The sequence below is a fragment of the Pseudorca crassidens genome, chromosome 3 (genome assembly GCF_039906515.1).
Source record: "Pseudorca crassidens isolate mPseCra1 chromosome 3, mPseCra1.hap1, whole genome shotgun sequence".
In the NCBI taxonomy this organism is placed as follows: domain Eukaryota; kingdom Metazoa; phylum Chordata; class Mammalia; order Artiodactyla; family Delphinidae; genus Pseudorca; species Pseudorca crassidens.
In genome coordinates, this window is record NC_090298.1 from 141531169 (window position 1) to 141546330 (window position 15162).

Sequence of the window (15162 nt, forward strand, 5' to 3'; positions counted from 1 at the left end):
CAAGAAATTAACACACTAATGAATAAATGATGCTAATTTATTTCTATCCCTGACAACGGGAAACAGCACACACTCTGTGTCAATGGTATGTCCTCTTTCCCACTTTTCTAAATGGTCAAGTATGTTTTTCCCTTCATTGCTTTAAATCATGTGTGGCAGGCATGATGGGAAATGGCTACCAATGGTTCTGTTATTGATTTCTACCTTCATTTCACTGTGGCTAAAGAAGATACTTTGTATGATTTCAGTTTCTTAACAATGTATTGGTACTTGTATTGTGGCGTAACATATGGTCTTTCCTGGAGAATGTTCCACGTGTACTTGAGAAAAATGTGTATTCTGCTGTTGTTGAGTGGAGTGATCTATATATGGCTGTTAGGTTTAGTCGGTTAAATGTGTTATTCAGTCCCCCTACCTCTCTACTGATCTTCTGTCTAGATGTGTTATCCATTATTGAAAGCAAGGTATTGATCTCCAACTATAATTTTAGAACTATCTATTTCTTCCTTCAATTCTGTCAATGTCTGCTTCACATATTTAGGGGATGTTTGGTACATATATGTTTATAGTTGTTATATCTTCTTGATAGATTGAACTTGTTATCAACATATAGTGGCCTCCTTTTCCTCTTGTGATAGTTTTTGATTTAAAGTTTATTTTGTGTGATATTAACATAGCCATCCCAGATCTATCTTCCTTCCTTCCTTCCTTCCTTCCTTCCATCCTTCCTTCCTTCCTTCCTTCCTTCCTTCCTTTTTCTTTCTCTCTCTTTATTTCTTTTTGTTACTATTTGCATGGGATATTTTATTCTGTGCTTTAACTTTCAACCAACTTGTGTCTCTTGAAATCAAGTGAGTTTTTTGCGGACAGCATATACTTGGATTATGGATGTTTTTAAGGTCCATTCTGCCAATATTTATCGTTTTATTGGACAGCTTAATCCACTTTTTCAAAAATTACTGATGAGGAAGAACTTAATTCTGTCTGTTTCCTGGCTGTTTTCTGTATGTCTTATGCATTTTTTGCCCCTCATTTACTCCATTACTGACTTCTTCTGTGCTTAGCCGATTTTGTTGTAGTGAACTCTTGATTCCTTTTTCATTCCTTTTTGCATATAGTCTATTGATATTTTCTTTGTGGTTATCAAGAAGATTACATTTACCCTTCTAAAGTTCAACCAATATCATTTGAATTGGAACCAACTTCAATAGCACACAGAAACTCTGTTCCTCTACAGTTCCATTCCTCCTCCTTACATTATTGTTGTCACAAATTACACCTTTATACTTTGTGAGCCCAATAACATGGATTTATGATTATTTTATGCATTTGTTTTTTCAATCATGTAAGAAATGAAAACTAGCGTTACAAGCCAGTAGCACAATACGGGCTTTAGTGTCTGCCCATGGAGATTTCTATTTCTTTATACAGCTTCGAGTTGCTGTCTAGTGTCCTCTCATTTCAAGCTGAAGGTTCAGTTTAGCATTTGTCATAGGGCAGTGTTAGGAAGTTGTAAAACAAACGCCCTCAGCCTTTGTTCATCTGGGAATGTGTTAATTTCTCCCTAAGTTTTGAAACCAGTTTGGGCAAATATAGAATTGTTGGTGGACAATTTTTTTCCTTCAGCACTTTAAATATGTCTGGCCTCTTGCTTCCGTGGTTTCAGATAGGAAATTAGCTGTGAATCTTTTTGAGGATCCCTGCTTTGTAACAAATTTGTTTTTTCTTTCTCCTTTGGGAGTAAAGATTCTTTCTCTGTCTTTTGGCATCTGAGAGTTTGATTATATTGTTTCTTGTTGTGGCGTTCCTTGAGTTTCTCTTAGTCCTGAAATCAGGCAAAGATTTACAGCAACCAAACACATACTGAACCAGGGAAGAGGCAATTTGAAAATGGCAGGAAAGCTTTGTGGCATTTTTACTTGCCCTTGCCCCATCTACTCTTAGTGTAGTGGTGGTCTTAAAGTCGTGGGGTCGTAATGCAGTGATAGTCTTAAAGTAGCAGCAGACCATTCCTAGTATGGGACCCTCAATCCTGCTTCAGGAGGGAGCAGAAGAGACCGTACTCTCGGATTATTATGTGTATCTGTTCTAACCTGTCTGGGAGCTACCTGAAGGACTGACACAAGATGCTTATCTCTGTCTTAGCTAACCTGGAACACAGTCTGGAAAAGCAGCGCTCATTGCTCAAAAAAAGTGCAAGGTGAACTAACAAAGCACAGATGGCTGGGGCAGAAGACTGTGCATTGAAATACAATAGACCACATAAGATGCAGGAGCAAAAGTTGGGGGAGATTCTTTGGGAACTTAGAACATACAAAAAGTACACATGTGTCCAGAGAAATTAAGAAAGCCACAAGCATACTCAAGATAAGATGCATGTTCTGAAAACACCAGAGGAGTCTCTAAGCTTTTACCATGGGCTGAGCCCTGAACTCAGTGCAGGTCAGCTAAATGTTGAAGGAGTGATCCAGCAATCTGCACAATGGGGAGAGGTGTGTGGTTTTGAGTGTGCATGTGGATGTGCTTGTGTATATTTGTTTTTGTTTGTCTTAGGTGCAGGAATTCAAGGACATCTCTGTCAAAACATTAGCTAAACATGAACTAAAGGAACAGAGACTTCAGTGCCTACATACGATAAGGAGTACACTCATTGCAAAACTAGTTTGGAAAGGTCCCCAAACAAACAGACTACTACAGCCTTCAACAATCCAAGCCAAGAAAACCCTAGGAAAGTGGGAGAATCTGATTTCCATAGACACCACATTATAATATTTGAAAGCCAAATGTTCAACCAAAAAACTCACAAGGTATACAAAGACATGGAAAAGTATGGTCCATTTAAGAAAACAAATTAATTGATGAAACCATCCCTAAGGAAGCCCAGACTTTTCTCCATTGCATATTCTTGCCTCCTTTGTCATAGATTCATTGACATAAGTGCATGGGTTTCTTTCTGGGCTCTCTATTCTGTTCCAGTGATGGATGTTTTTGTGCCGGTACCATACTGTTTTGATTACTGTAGGTTTGTAGCACAGTCTGAAGCCAGGGAGCATGATTCCTCAATTTGTATTCTTCTTTCTCAAGACTGTTTTAGCTATTCAGGATCTTTTGTGTTTCCATACAAACTTTAAAATTATTTGTTCTAGGTCTGTGGAAAATGCCCTTAATATGTTGATACAGACTGCATTGAATCCGTAGATGTCCTTGGGTATGATGGTCATTTTAACAATATTAATTCTTCCAATCCATGACCATGGTATATCTTTCCAGCTGTTTGTGTCATCTTTCATTTCTTTTATGCGTGTCATATAGTTTCCTGGGTACAGGTCTTTTACCTCCTTAGGCAGGTTTATTCTTATGTATTTTATTCTTTTTTATGTGATTGTAAATGGGATTGTTTCCTTAATTTCTCTTTCTGATAGTTCACTGTGAGTGTATAGAAATACAAAATTTATATATAGAAATCTAGTGTATCCTGCAAATTTACCAAGTTCATGTTTGAGCTCGAATAGTTTTTTGATGGTGTCTTTCAGATTTTCTATGTATCATGCCATCTGCCAACAGTGACAGTTTTACTTTTTCCTTTCCATTTTGGAGTCCTTTTATTTATTTATTTTTTCTTGTCTGATTGCTGTGGCTAGGATTTCCAAAACTCTGTTCAATAAAAGTGGTGAGAGTGGGCATCCTTGTCTTGTTCCTGATCTTACGGGAAATGCTTTCAGCTTTTCACCATTGAGTATGTTAGCTATGGGCTTGTCATATATGGCCTTTATTATGTTGAGGTATGTTCCCTCTGTGCCCACTTTCTGGAGAGTTTTTACCATGAAGGGATATTGAATTTTTTCAGAAGCTTTTTCTGCATCTATTGAGATGATCGTATGGTTTTTAGTCTTCAATTTGTTACTGTGATGATAAGAGACCTAAGACAGCTACAGAGGCTAAGTGATCTTTCCTTCCCTGAATGGGTAGGTATCCTTGTTCTGCCTTCTAACTGAGTTAGTATCTGAGTAAACAACTGCCAGGTGTCATTTAGTTCACAATACACTGCTGTGGCAATATAGAAATGAATTTGCCTAAGTCATTTGGCTTTTCTCAATTATAGTAAATGAATATACTGAATGAATACTTCAACGTAAGGAAATGTTCTTAAAAATATATTAATGTAGGCAACCTCAGTGGAGAACTGAAAACAAAACAAAACATTCAGGTAAAGGGCTGAAATAAAAGTACACTCAGTTGTATCCAGTTTCCTCTTGTAAATCTCTCTTTTTAATTTGAGTGGACAGTCACTTGAGAATATCTGACTTGGGGCTAAGGAAATCTAAGCCTTCTTGGCCACACTGTATTCTCTTATGTCATTTACTAAAGACACCAGGTGGGCTGCTGAAAAAAGAGTGGGAAAAATCAATCCCTCACATCCAAAGGGCGGCTCTTGAAAATATGTGTGTTGTTGTAGTTATTTTGCTCTTCTGGCCTCAGAAGTTCTAATCTTAACCTTAGCCCCTCATGGAGAGAGACTTTGTAAACCAATTCCCACATTACTCATTATGTGACCGTTGAAAAAGAGCAACCCAGCTCTTTTCCTGTGCTTTCAAGCAGTTATCTTCTTCAAAAATCTGTTTGGATTGTTATACCTTAATCTTGCCTGGAAAGGGACTTATGGGAAGGTTCTTATTGTTTGAAAGTTTGGTGCCAGTATCTGCAAAGAAAGAAGAAAGATGTGTTTATCAAACATCCCAATAGTGAAGGTGTGTGAAAGCAACTTTTGAAAAAGTTAATCTGTCAGAGTTTAGCCGTATTATTACATTTTATTTTATTCATTGAAAATAAATAATTATCAAGGAATCCTTTCTAGATTTTCTAGTTTCCCAAAGTTCCCTGTATTCACATTCTAAGAGGAAAAATGGTATTTTAAGTCACTGCTCTCCACCTTATATTATTTATGATCACTCCTCGTGACTTCTTCCTTCCAAGAAACGTGATCCTGAGAAGTGTCCTTTGTTTGTCTTTGTGGAATAAGTGATGAGGATGCATCCTGGAGACCTGTGAGATGTTTAACTTGTGGCATAGTGAAACTAGGATGGAGAGTTCTGGAAAGATCTGGAAAGGTGGCTGGTAGAGTGTGGCCAGATGTGGGAGAAGAGAGACGTACAGAGAGAGGGAGAGGAAATTTTCAGAGGGAGAAAATGAAACAAATAATTAAATAAGTTTTGTTGTGTGCTGTGGGATGCAAGCCTTCCTCTCCCCCTTTCCTTCACAATGTCTTTGTTAAAGACTGTGTTTTTCATTAGTTTTACTAAGATAGGATTTGCCGTTTTGTTTGGATACTGAGAATGGACCCATGGAAACAGTTATATTTGGGTTATCTCTGACTGTCTTTAATGAAGAACATAAATATGGGCCCCACTATCTATGCACATGCTATCATCATGCCTTTTTTGTTCTCTGTTCATATATCTAAGTCCTCTTCTTTCTTTAAGGTCAATCTCAAATCTCATCTGAAATGTACATTTATTGATAGATTCAACCCATAATGAACTGTCCCTTCTTTGTCCTCCTTAGGCTCTGATTATGTATAAAAACTCATGTTTGAACTTAGAGACTGTCCAATATGATATATTAGTTATTTCACCAGCATATGTTATATCCTCAACACAATTATACACTTTTGTGGGGCTGGGATCATACATTCTGTAATTTTTCTCAGTACTTACACTTACTTTGATAAAAAGCGCATTCATTCATCTAAACATCATTTATTGGGTGTTAATTAAATATCTCAACTCAGTAAATATTGTTTGAATAAATGCATGCATGAATGAGGGAGTATGCAATAGGTAGCCTAATGTACCGCCCAATGTGAGAAAACCAAAAACATAAACACAAAAGCAAGCCAAAAAGTGGACCAGGACTTTCTGTAAAATATCCTGCTTTTTGTTGGATGATGCCATGAAAATCAAGATGCTCCTGAAAGGTCTTAATAGCTGACCAAGAATAGTAAACAATTGGAATTCTCTCAGGCTTCTTCAACCCTATCACTGGACACATTTATACCTCTCAGGCATGTTATTAAAAGAAGAGATTAATAAAGCTTTTATAGATGAGTTGATAAATCTCTAAAGATTTAAGTCTTCATTGCCTCCTAGGTTTTCTCTATTTTGGGTTTCCAAAAGATTTCAATAAACCACAGGATAATTAAAAATTAGACATTATCTTTCTTACCTTGACATTTTTTGATGGTAAACACCTTTTTATTGTCTCCATAGTGCTGCCCAATTTCCACCAGTACAGTACTTAAGTGAATTTTGCTCTGGATGGTGGGATATATAAGATGTAAACGAATTGTTTGTATATGTTTTAGAATTCTTCAAAAGGGCCTGGCCATGGAAATGCATTGAATATTACTTAAATAACTAAAGTAACTTCCTGAGAATTATTATTCTATTCTGGTTAGGATATATCTGCTCTGGTTTGTTAAAATTTCCCTTTAGAGTGGTTTTAATTTTGTTTCTGATAGGGTCCTAGGATTTATTGCCACACCCATCCTGCATCTGTTTTTCTTTGAATTACTCTCCTTGCAGTTTCTGATTCATACAGGGCCTTACAGGTTAGTGACAACCTGGCCATCACAACGCTGGGAAGGACAGGCCTACTTTTCAGAGGTGTTGATGTTTTCTGTACCTGAAGGTTTTCAAGAGATATCAATCTTCCTCACCACCGCCCTTGGCCCTCTTAATGGACTAAGCAGTTCCTCATGAAATTTCTGTGGGATATCTGTACCAACTTCTCAATATTGTTCCATCCTGAGTCTAAATTCCTGGCCTCAAGGTAATGTTAGATTTCTAGCTCCAGCACCTATTTACATAAGGCCTATACTAAGGAACGGAACCCACAGACATCAGTCCGCTCTTCTTTCTCTGGATTTAATTTCTCTGTTACTTTCTGAAACATGCAGGTGTTCCTTTCTTTCTTTTAATCTCAGCTATGTGCTTTTAACTTTTTCAAAATTGACCCAGAATTTACATCTGTCTCCAGTAAGAGTACATTAAATTGAGCTTAGTCTGCTATTCTACTGGCATATTTGAGATCCAGATAATTTGCTAGTTAACTGGATTCAATGACTTGTATATTTCAGGCATCTAAAAATCACCATGTTCCAAATTTCCCTCCTTATAGTTAGTAATTTTCTTGGGAATCTGGATGAGATTAAATGGAATAAAGTTAGTGAGTGGCCCAGGAATGCCTGAAAGTTTATTTGTCAGAGTGGCCAGGGAAAGTTAAGCAAGGAAGAAAAGCAAATGAAAAACAGAATCCCATTATTATGGCTGAGTTTACTCCCAGGATTCTATGCAGAGCTCTCTGTAGAGCTGGGTTGGGTTATAACTTATGCCAGAGCTCTACGTGGGGCTGACACCATCTCATGCCAAGCTCTCAGTTCTGGGCTCACGTCATCTCTGGTCCACTCTGTGGAGTGGAAACTTTGGAGGAATGGCCAATGTGTTCCGCAGCGTAGGAAGAGGGAACTTGTGAATGTGACTTTCTAAATTGTGGAGGAACTAACCACTGTAAATGTGCCTTGAACTATGTTGTATAATTTGACCAGTCAGATCAATGACTTTCCCCTTGAATGAAATGCTGCTACGTATATGAGCAGAAAAACAAAACTGGTATAAGGAATAGATAGCTAGTGGGAAGCAGCCGCATAGCACAGGGAGATGCGCTCGGTGCTTTGTGACCACCTAGAGGGGTGGGATAGGGAGGGTGGGAAGGAGGGAGATGCAAGAGGGAGGAGGTATGGGGACATATGTATAACTGACTTACTTTGTTATAAAGCAGAAACTAACACACCATTGTAAAGCAATTATACTCCAATAAAGATGTTAAAAAAAAAACTGGTATAAGGAGATGGAGAGACTGGGAGTCTTATTTTCCCACCAATTAACTTTGCCTCTGACCATGACCTTCCCTTTGAGTCTCCTAAACCTTGGGGATGATCGCAGCCCCTTGGGTTGGGTGACGGCAACCCCATCTTCACTAGAACCTCTATAGTTAACTTTGATTTTTCCAACTCCGTCTATCCATCCCATGTATGCAGTCAGACATTTGATCTTGGACTTTTCCTGACAAAATATGCTTGAATATAACCATTTCTTTTCACTCCCACTGCTACTGCTATTGTCACTGCCTTAACTAGGGCTTTATCTTTAAGTTCTTTATATAAATATATAAATATCTATATATAAATATAATATACAAATAAAATATAATATTAATTCTGATGATTTTAAAGTCTTTTCTTGATAAAGACTTTTCCTGATAAAGATACACAATAGCTTATATAAATATTTTTGTATTATCTGTTCTTTTCTTAGAATTTTAGCCATATGATTCTATCTCTTGGTTTGTCTAGAAGTTTTTGATTGAATGCTGGCTATTTTATTTGGCTTTTTGTTGTTTTTCTCAGTGGAAACGTTGTTTTGCTTCAAAATATTTTATTCTACCTGGAAGTAGCAAATCTTCAAATTACAATTTTTTAAATGCTTTCAAATATCAATACTATAGGTGTCACAAAATCTAGAAAAATGACATTTAAAAATGAACTACTGCCAGATGTGTCTCTATAAAACTTTTCCCCCACTCTTTTAGCTATATATTCTTTAACTGCCTCCTCATACGACAGTTTATGTATTTTTGAAATAAAATTTTAAGAAATAAACTTTGTAGTTTATAGACATAGATTTCTTGTAACATGGTTGATTAGAATTTGCTTCTAGTTATTAATAGTTTAGAAAAGTTTATTTCAGCTTCACAATTTATTACTGATAACGTCACATTAATTTTCATTGTTAACTTTTGAGAAAACCTCTAAGGATTACTTCCTCATAAATATTTACTATTATAAATGCATTACTGATTTCAGTACTGCTATAGGTTTGTGCATTACAGGGATTCTGATAAAATACTCATTCACACCATTCCATTACACACATTGTTCATGGAGTATATTCATTTATTTATTTATTTATTTTTGGCTGTGTTGGGTCTTCGTTGCTGTGCGCAGGCAGGCTTTCTCTAGTTGCACGGAGTGGGGGCTACTCTTCGTTGCGGTGCACAGGCTTCTCATTGCGGTGGCTTCTCTTGTTGCAGAGCACGGGCGCTAGGCACGGAGGCTTCAGTAGTTGTGGCTCGCAGGCTCAGTAGTCGTGGCTCACGGGCTCTAGAGCGCAGGTTCCGTAGTTGTGGCACACCGGCTTAGTTGCTCCGTGGCATGTGGGATCTCCCCAGACCAGAGCTCGAACCCTTGTCCCCTGCATTGGCAGGTGGCTTCTTAACGACGGCGCCATCAGGGAAGCCCCTGGAGTATATTCTTGACAGAAGAAAATTTCCGTTTTGACTAAGCATTGATGAGAACTGAATCTTTGACTTATCTTTCACATGCCTGATGATTGAAATAATTTTCCACAGAATAGCTTCTGGTTTTGTACTTTTCAGTTGTTTTTTTCTTCTTCAAACGCACATGCTTTGAGAGCTGTGAAGTGCAAGACATGGCTATATTGTAAGGTGGTTTTTGTCCTTATGCTTCTGTGTCTTGTGCTAGTTAAGTCAGTAGAGTAGTCAGTATGAGTACTGGAAGTTATTCCTGTAATGGGATAGTATATAGTCAATTACATATGGTGATGTCTGAAAATCACATAATAGCCTCACTTAAAACATCTCCTTAGGGCTTCCCTGGTGGCGCAGTGGTTGAGAGTCCACCTGCCGATGCAGGGGACACGGGTTCGTGCCCCGGTCCGGGAAGATCCCACATGCCGCGGAGCGACTAGGCCCGTGAGCCATGGCCGCTGAGCCTGTGCGTCCAGAGCCTGTGCTCCACAACGGGAGAGGTCACAACAGTGAGAGGTCCGCGTACCACAGAACAAAAGAAAATCTCCTTAGCCAGATATCAAAAAAGACTGTGGCCATTCCAATATGATCCAACATAGTGGAATATGATAGAAGGAAAATTGGCAAAGAAAGAGACGCTGGTCTTACCTGATGGAAGTGAAAATATCTCACTTTTGACAATTTTGCAAAAACCTATAATTCCATGAATTAATTTCTAGGGTTCTTCATAGGACCTAAAAAGGAACCCATAGAGTTGTGGAACAACAATAGAAGCTTCTGTGATGAGAAGCCCAGGCACCGCAACAAACAGTAGCCCCCGCTCGCCGCAACTGGAGAAAGTCTACACGCAGCATTGAAGACCCAATGCAGCCAAAATAAAAATAAATAAAAATAAATAAATTTATTTTTAAAAAAGTAATACTCTGGTTTGAGGCATGAGAAGAGAAATTAGCTAATCCTTTCAGAACTTTTAAAATATCAAACTCAGTCTCTAAGATTTTAGCATTATATACAACATCGATTACTTATTAGTGGTTTGGGAAGGCCAATTTAAAATTTTCTGATCTTACTGTATTGAAATTCACGGCCCTAATGTTTTCCACATTGACTATAAGAATGATGAAGTAAAGTCAATCATGTATTTCCTTTCCGACTGGGCAGAAAACAAAATTTTGAAAAGTGTTTGGACTACTGACTTTTGATTTCTTCTAAGGCAAGTGTATAGGTAATTTTTATTCCCTGATTAGGAGAAAAATGGTGGAAGAGGGCAGGGTTAAGAATTAAGATTTCAAGAGCGTGAGAGTTAGACGACCAAGCAGAGTTCCTAAGGTTCGGTGCCTGTAACTGTCGCCGCCGCTTAAGCCTGCCAAAGCAGTGGTATGGCTGCTGCCCTCGTATTTGCTACCTCTAGAAACATTCTTGCCAGTAGTGGCGGCAGCGGGACTCAATTACCCCCTTTTCTCACTCTCTCCAGAAGCTCCAGATGGCGTCTTCTGTGGGCAACGTGGCCGACAGCACAGAACCAACGAAACGTATGCTTTCCTTCCAAGGGTTAGCTGAGTTGGCACATCGAGAATATCACGCAGGAGATTTTGAGGCAGCTGAGAGACACTGCATGCAGCTGTGGAGACAAGAGCCAGACAATACTGGAGTACTTTTATTACTTTCATCTCTACACTTCCAGTGTCGAAGGCTGGACAGATCTGCCCACTTTAGTACTCTGGCAATTAAACAGAACCCTCTTCTGGCAGAAGCCTATTCGAATTCGGGGAATGTGTACAAGGAAAGAGGACAGTTGCAGGAAGCAATTGAGCATTACCGGCATGCATTGCATCTCAAGCCAGATTTCATCGATGGTTATATTAACCTGGCAGCCGCTTTGGTAGCAGCAGGCGACATGGAAGGGGCAGTACAAGCTTACGTCTCTGCTCTTCAGTGCAATCCTGATTTGTACTGTGTTCGCAGTGACCTGGGGAACCTGCTCAAAGCCCTGGGTCGCTTGGAAGGAGCCAAGGCATGTTATTTGAAAGCAATGGAGAAGCAACCGAACTTTGCAGTAGCTTGGAGTAATCGTGGCTGTGTTTTCAATGCACAAGGGGAGATTTGGCTTGCAATTCATCACTTTGAAAAGGCTGTCACCCTTGACCCCAGTTTTCTGGATGCTTATATCAATTTAGGAAATGTCTTGCAAGAGGCACGGATTTTTGACAGAGCTGTGGCAGCTTACCTTTGTGCCCTAAGCTTGAGCCCAAATCATGCAGTGGTACATGCCAACCTGGCTTGTGTATACTATGAGCAAGGCCTGATAGATCTGGCAATAGACACCTACAGGCGAGCTATTGAGTTGCAACCACATTTCCCTGATGCTTACTGCAACCTAGCCAACGCTCTGGAAGAGAAGGGCAGTGTTGCCGAAGCAGAAGATTGTTATAATACAGCTCTGCGGCTGTGTCCCACCCATGCAGACTCTCTGAATAACCTAGCCAATATCAAAGGAGACCAGGGAAACATTGAAGAGGCAGTTCGCTTGTATTGTAAAGCATTAGAAGTCTTCCCAGAGTTTGCTGTTGCCCATTCAAATTTAGCAAGTGTATTGCAGCAGCAGGGAAAACTGCAGGAAGCTCTGATGCATTATAAGGAGGCTGTTCGAATCAGTCCTACCTTTGCTGATGCCTACTGTAACATGGGAAACACTCTAAAGGAGATGCAGGATGTTCAGGGAGCCTTGCAGTGTTATATTCGTGCCATTCAGATTAACCCTGCACTTGCGGATGCCCACAGCAATCTGGCTTCCATTCACAAGTATTCAGGGAATATTCCAGAAGCAATTGCTTCTTATCGCACTGCTCTGAAGCTTGAACCTGATTTTCCTGACGCTTATTGTGATTTGGCTCATTGCCTGTAGATTGTCTGTGATTGGACAGACTATGATGAGCGAATGAAGAAGTTGGTCAGCATTGTGGCTGACCAGCTGGAGAAGAATAGGTTGCCTTCTGTGCAGCCTCATCATAGTATGCTCTATCCTCTTTCTCATGGCTTCAGGAAGGCTATTGCTGAGAGCCATGGGAACCTCTGCTTGGATGAGATCAGTGTCCTTCACAAACCACCGTACGAACATCCAAAAGACTTGAAGCTCAGTGATGGTCGACTGCGTGTAGGATACGTGAGTTCTGACTTTGGGAATCATCCTACTTCTCATCTTATGCAGTCTATTCCAGGCATGCACAATCCTGATAAATTTGAGGTATTCTGTTATGCCCTGAGCCCACATGATGGCACAAACTTCCGAGCGAAGGTGATGGCAGAAGCCCATCATTTCATTGATCTTTCTCAGATTCCATGCAATGGGAAAGCAGCTGATCGCATCCATCAAGATGGTATACACATCCTTGTAAATATGAATGGTTATACCAGGGGTGCTCGAAATGAACTCTTTGCTCTCAGGCCAGCTCCTATTCAGGCAATGTGGCTGGGCTACCCTGGGACCAGTGGCGTGCTTTTCATGGATTATATCATCACTGATCAGGAAACTTCACCTGCTGAAGTTGCTGAGCAGTATTCTGAGAAACTGGCTTATATGCCCCATACTTTCTTTATTGGTGATCATGCTAATATGTTCCCTCACCTGAAGAAGAAAGCAGTCATCGATTTTCAGTCCAATGGGCACATTTATGACAATCGGATTGTGCTGAATGGCATCGACCTCAAAGCATTTCTTGATAGTCTCCCAGATGTGCAGATTGTCAAGACGAAATGTCCTGATGGAGGAGACAGTGCAAACAGCAGTAATACAGCTCTTAATATGCCTGTCATTCCTATGAATACTATTGCAGAGGCAGTTATTGAAATGATTAACAGAGGACAAATTCAGATAACAATTAATGGATTCAGTCTTAGCAATGGACTGGCAACTACCCAGATCAACATTAAGGCTGCCACTGGAGAGGAGGTTCCCCGTACCATTATTGTAACCACACGTTCTCAGTACGGGTTACCGGAAGATGCCATTGTGTACTGTAACTTTAATCAGTTATATAAAATTGACCCATCTACTTTGCAGATGTGGGCAAATATTCTGAAGCGTGTTCCCAATAGTGTACTGTGGCTGTTGCGTTTTCCAGCAGTAGGAGAACCTAATATTCAACAGTATGCACAAAATATGGGCCTTCCCCAGAACCGTATCATTTTTTCACCTGTTGCTCCTAAAGAGGAACATGTTCGGAGAGGCCAGCTGGCTGATGTCTGCTTGGACACTCCACTCTGTAATGGACACACCACAGGGATGGATGTCCTTTGGTCAGGGACACCCATGGTGACTATGCCAGGAGAGACTCTTGCTTCCCGAGTTGCAGCTTCCCAGCTCACTTGTTTAGGCTATCGTGAGCTTATTGATCAAAATAGACAAGAATATGAAGACATAGCTGTGAAACTGGGAACTGATCTAGAATACCTGAAGAAACTTCGTGGCAAAGTCTGGAAGCAGAGAACATCTAGTCCTCTGTTCAACACCAAACAATACGCAATGGACCTAGAGCGGCTCTATCTACAGATGTGGGAGCATTACGCAGCTGGCAACAAACCTGATCACATGATTAAGCCTGTTGAAGTCACTGAGTCGGCCTAAATAAGGACTGTGTGCACAGGAGAATTACCCCTGTACCTGAGCCTCAACCTTCTGGGGGAAAGGGAACTACTTTTTCCTTATCTGTACAATACCATGTTGCAGATGGGTGACAGACAATGATAAGAAATAGCACAGCCAGACTTGCTTCCTGCATGATCACGATAGGAAGAGACACAAGAGATGGGAAACTGCTGTTCCACAAGGAGTCTCCATAGAATTTTGCAGCAGCCAGGTGTCTGGAAGGTCTGGAAGGTAAGTCTGGAAGGTCTGATCTCCCTTGGTCTTCCATGGGATGGATGGTTAGTGTGGAAGGGAGATAGAGATTGCCCAGCCGTTTTGTGATTATCATGGATTGATTGAGTCTTCTGGATTAATATTTTTCTTTATATTTTGGGTATTGGAGCTTTTAAAAATGTTTGGTTTCAAGTATTTTTATTCATGTGAAGTGTATATGATTCTCTTGAGATAAGGTTTTAAGCTAAAATATTCCTTGTTTTAGTTTCTGAACTCTACAGATAAATGGGGGTTTTGCTGGTGTAGTCTTTTTATAGGTTTTATAAACCACTTGAGTCTATATCAGTCATTTCAGTGTCTGACATAATGTTTGGAACTATCAGTGCTTTGTTGGTTTATAGATGATGGCTTAAATTCTTTTCCTGGTCCGTTTCCTTCTTCCCGTCCCCCCACTTTAAAAATTCTCCTGTAACTTGGCTAACAAAAAACCAAGTCTGATTCAAAACCTCCCAGAGCGTTTCTCTTAAACGCATCATCTGGTGCCAAATGAAGATCCTTAGGAGTGATTATTAATTCTGAAGGGCACAGTTGTGGTACTGTCACTGATGATAATAATAATGGATTTTTGGCCTAGAGTGTTGACCTATTTCACCAGTGTTTTACCGTTGACTGCCCCTCTATGCTGTTTCCAAAAGTCATAGTGTGTGATAAGATTTTTACTTTCATTTCTAAAGTTTTTTTTTTTTTTTTTTTTAGTGAGTCCTGTTCTTCCTTTTTCTTTCAGCAGAAATGAAATCCCAGATAAGTATAAGTATTCAAATATTTGATCAGTAAGTCACAGTTATTTCCAGTACATTAAATAACTTTCATCAAAGAAACATGTTATAGGTAAAAAGCTCTGAAGGACCAGCTATGTATAT

General features: G+C 39.7%; 1 protein-coding gene and 1 pseudogene across 14 annotated transcripts in view; one reads left to right on the forward strand and one right to left on the reverse strand.

Annotated features, from left to right (window-relative positions):
- LOC137222075 (uncharacterized) overlaps nucleotides 1-15162 on the reverse strand; it is a 147546-nt gene that overhangs the window by 36621 nt on the left and 95763 nt on the right. For 2 of the 14 annotated variants that reach the window (XR_010942276.1, XR_010942277.1), the window contains exons 5-6: nucleotides 13010-13142; nucleotides 8775-11005 (exon numbers count right to left, since the gene is read on the reverse strand). The exons of 10 other annotated variants lie outside the window; for them this stretch is intronic. The gene's annotated coding sequence lies outside the window, so the exon portion shown is untranslated. Of the gene's footprint in view, nucleotides 1-8774; nucleotides 11006-13009; nucleotides 13143-13577; nucleotides 13717-15162 lie in introns of those variants that run through there. 2 more of the 14 variants (XR_010942290.1, XR_010942271.1) reach the window with 2 other exon arrangements.
- LOC137222074 (UDP-N-acetylglucosamine--peptide N-acetylglucosaminyltransferase 110 kDa subunit pseudogene) overlaps nucleotides 1-15162 on the forward strand; it is a 225515-nt pseudogene that overhangs the window by 16281 nt on the left and 194072 nt on the right.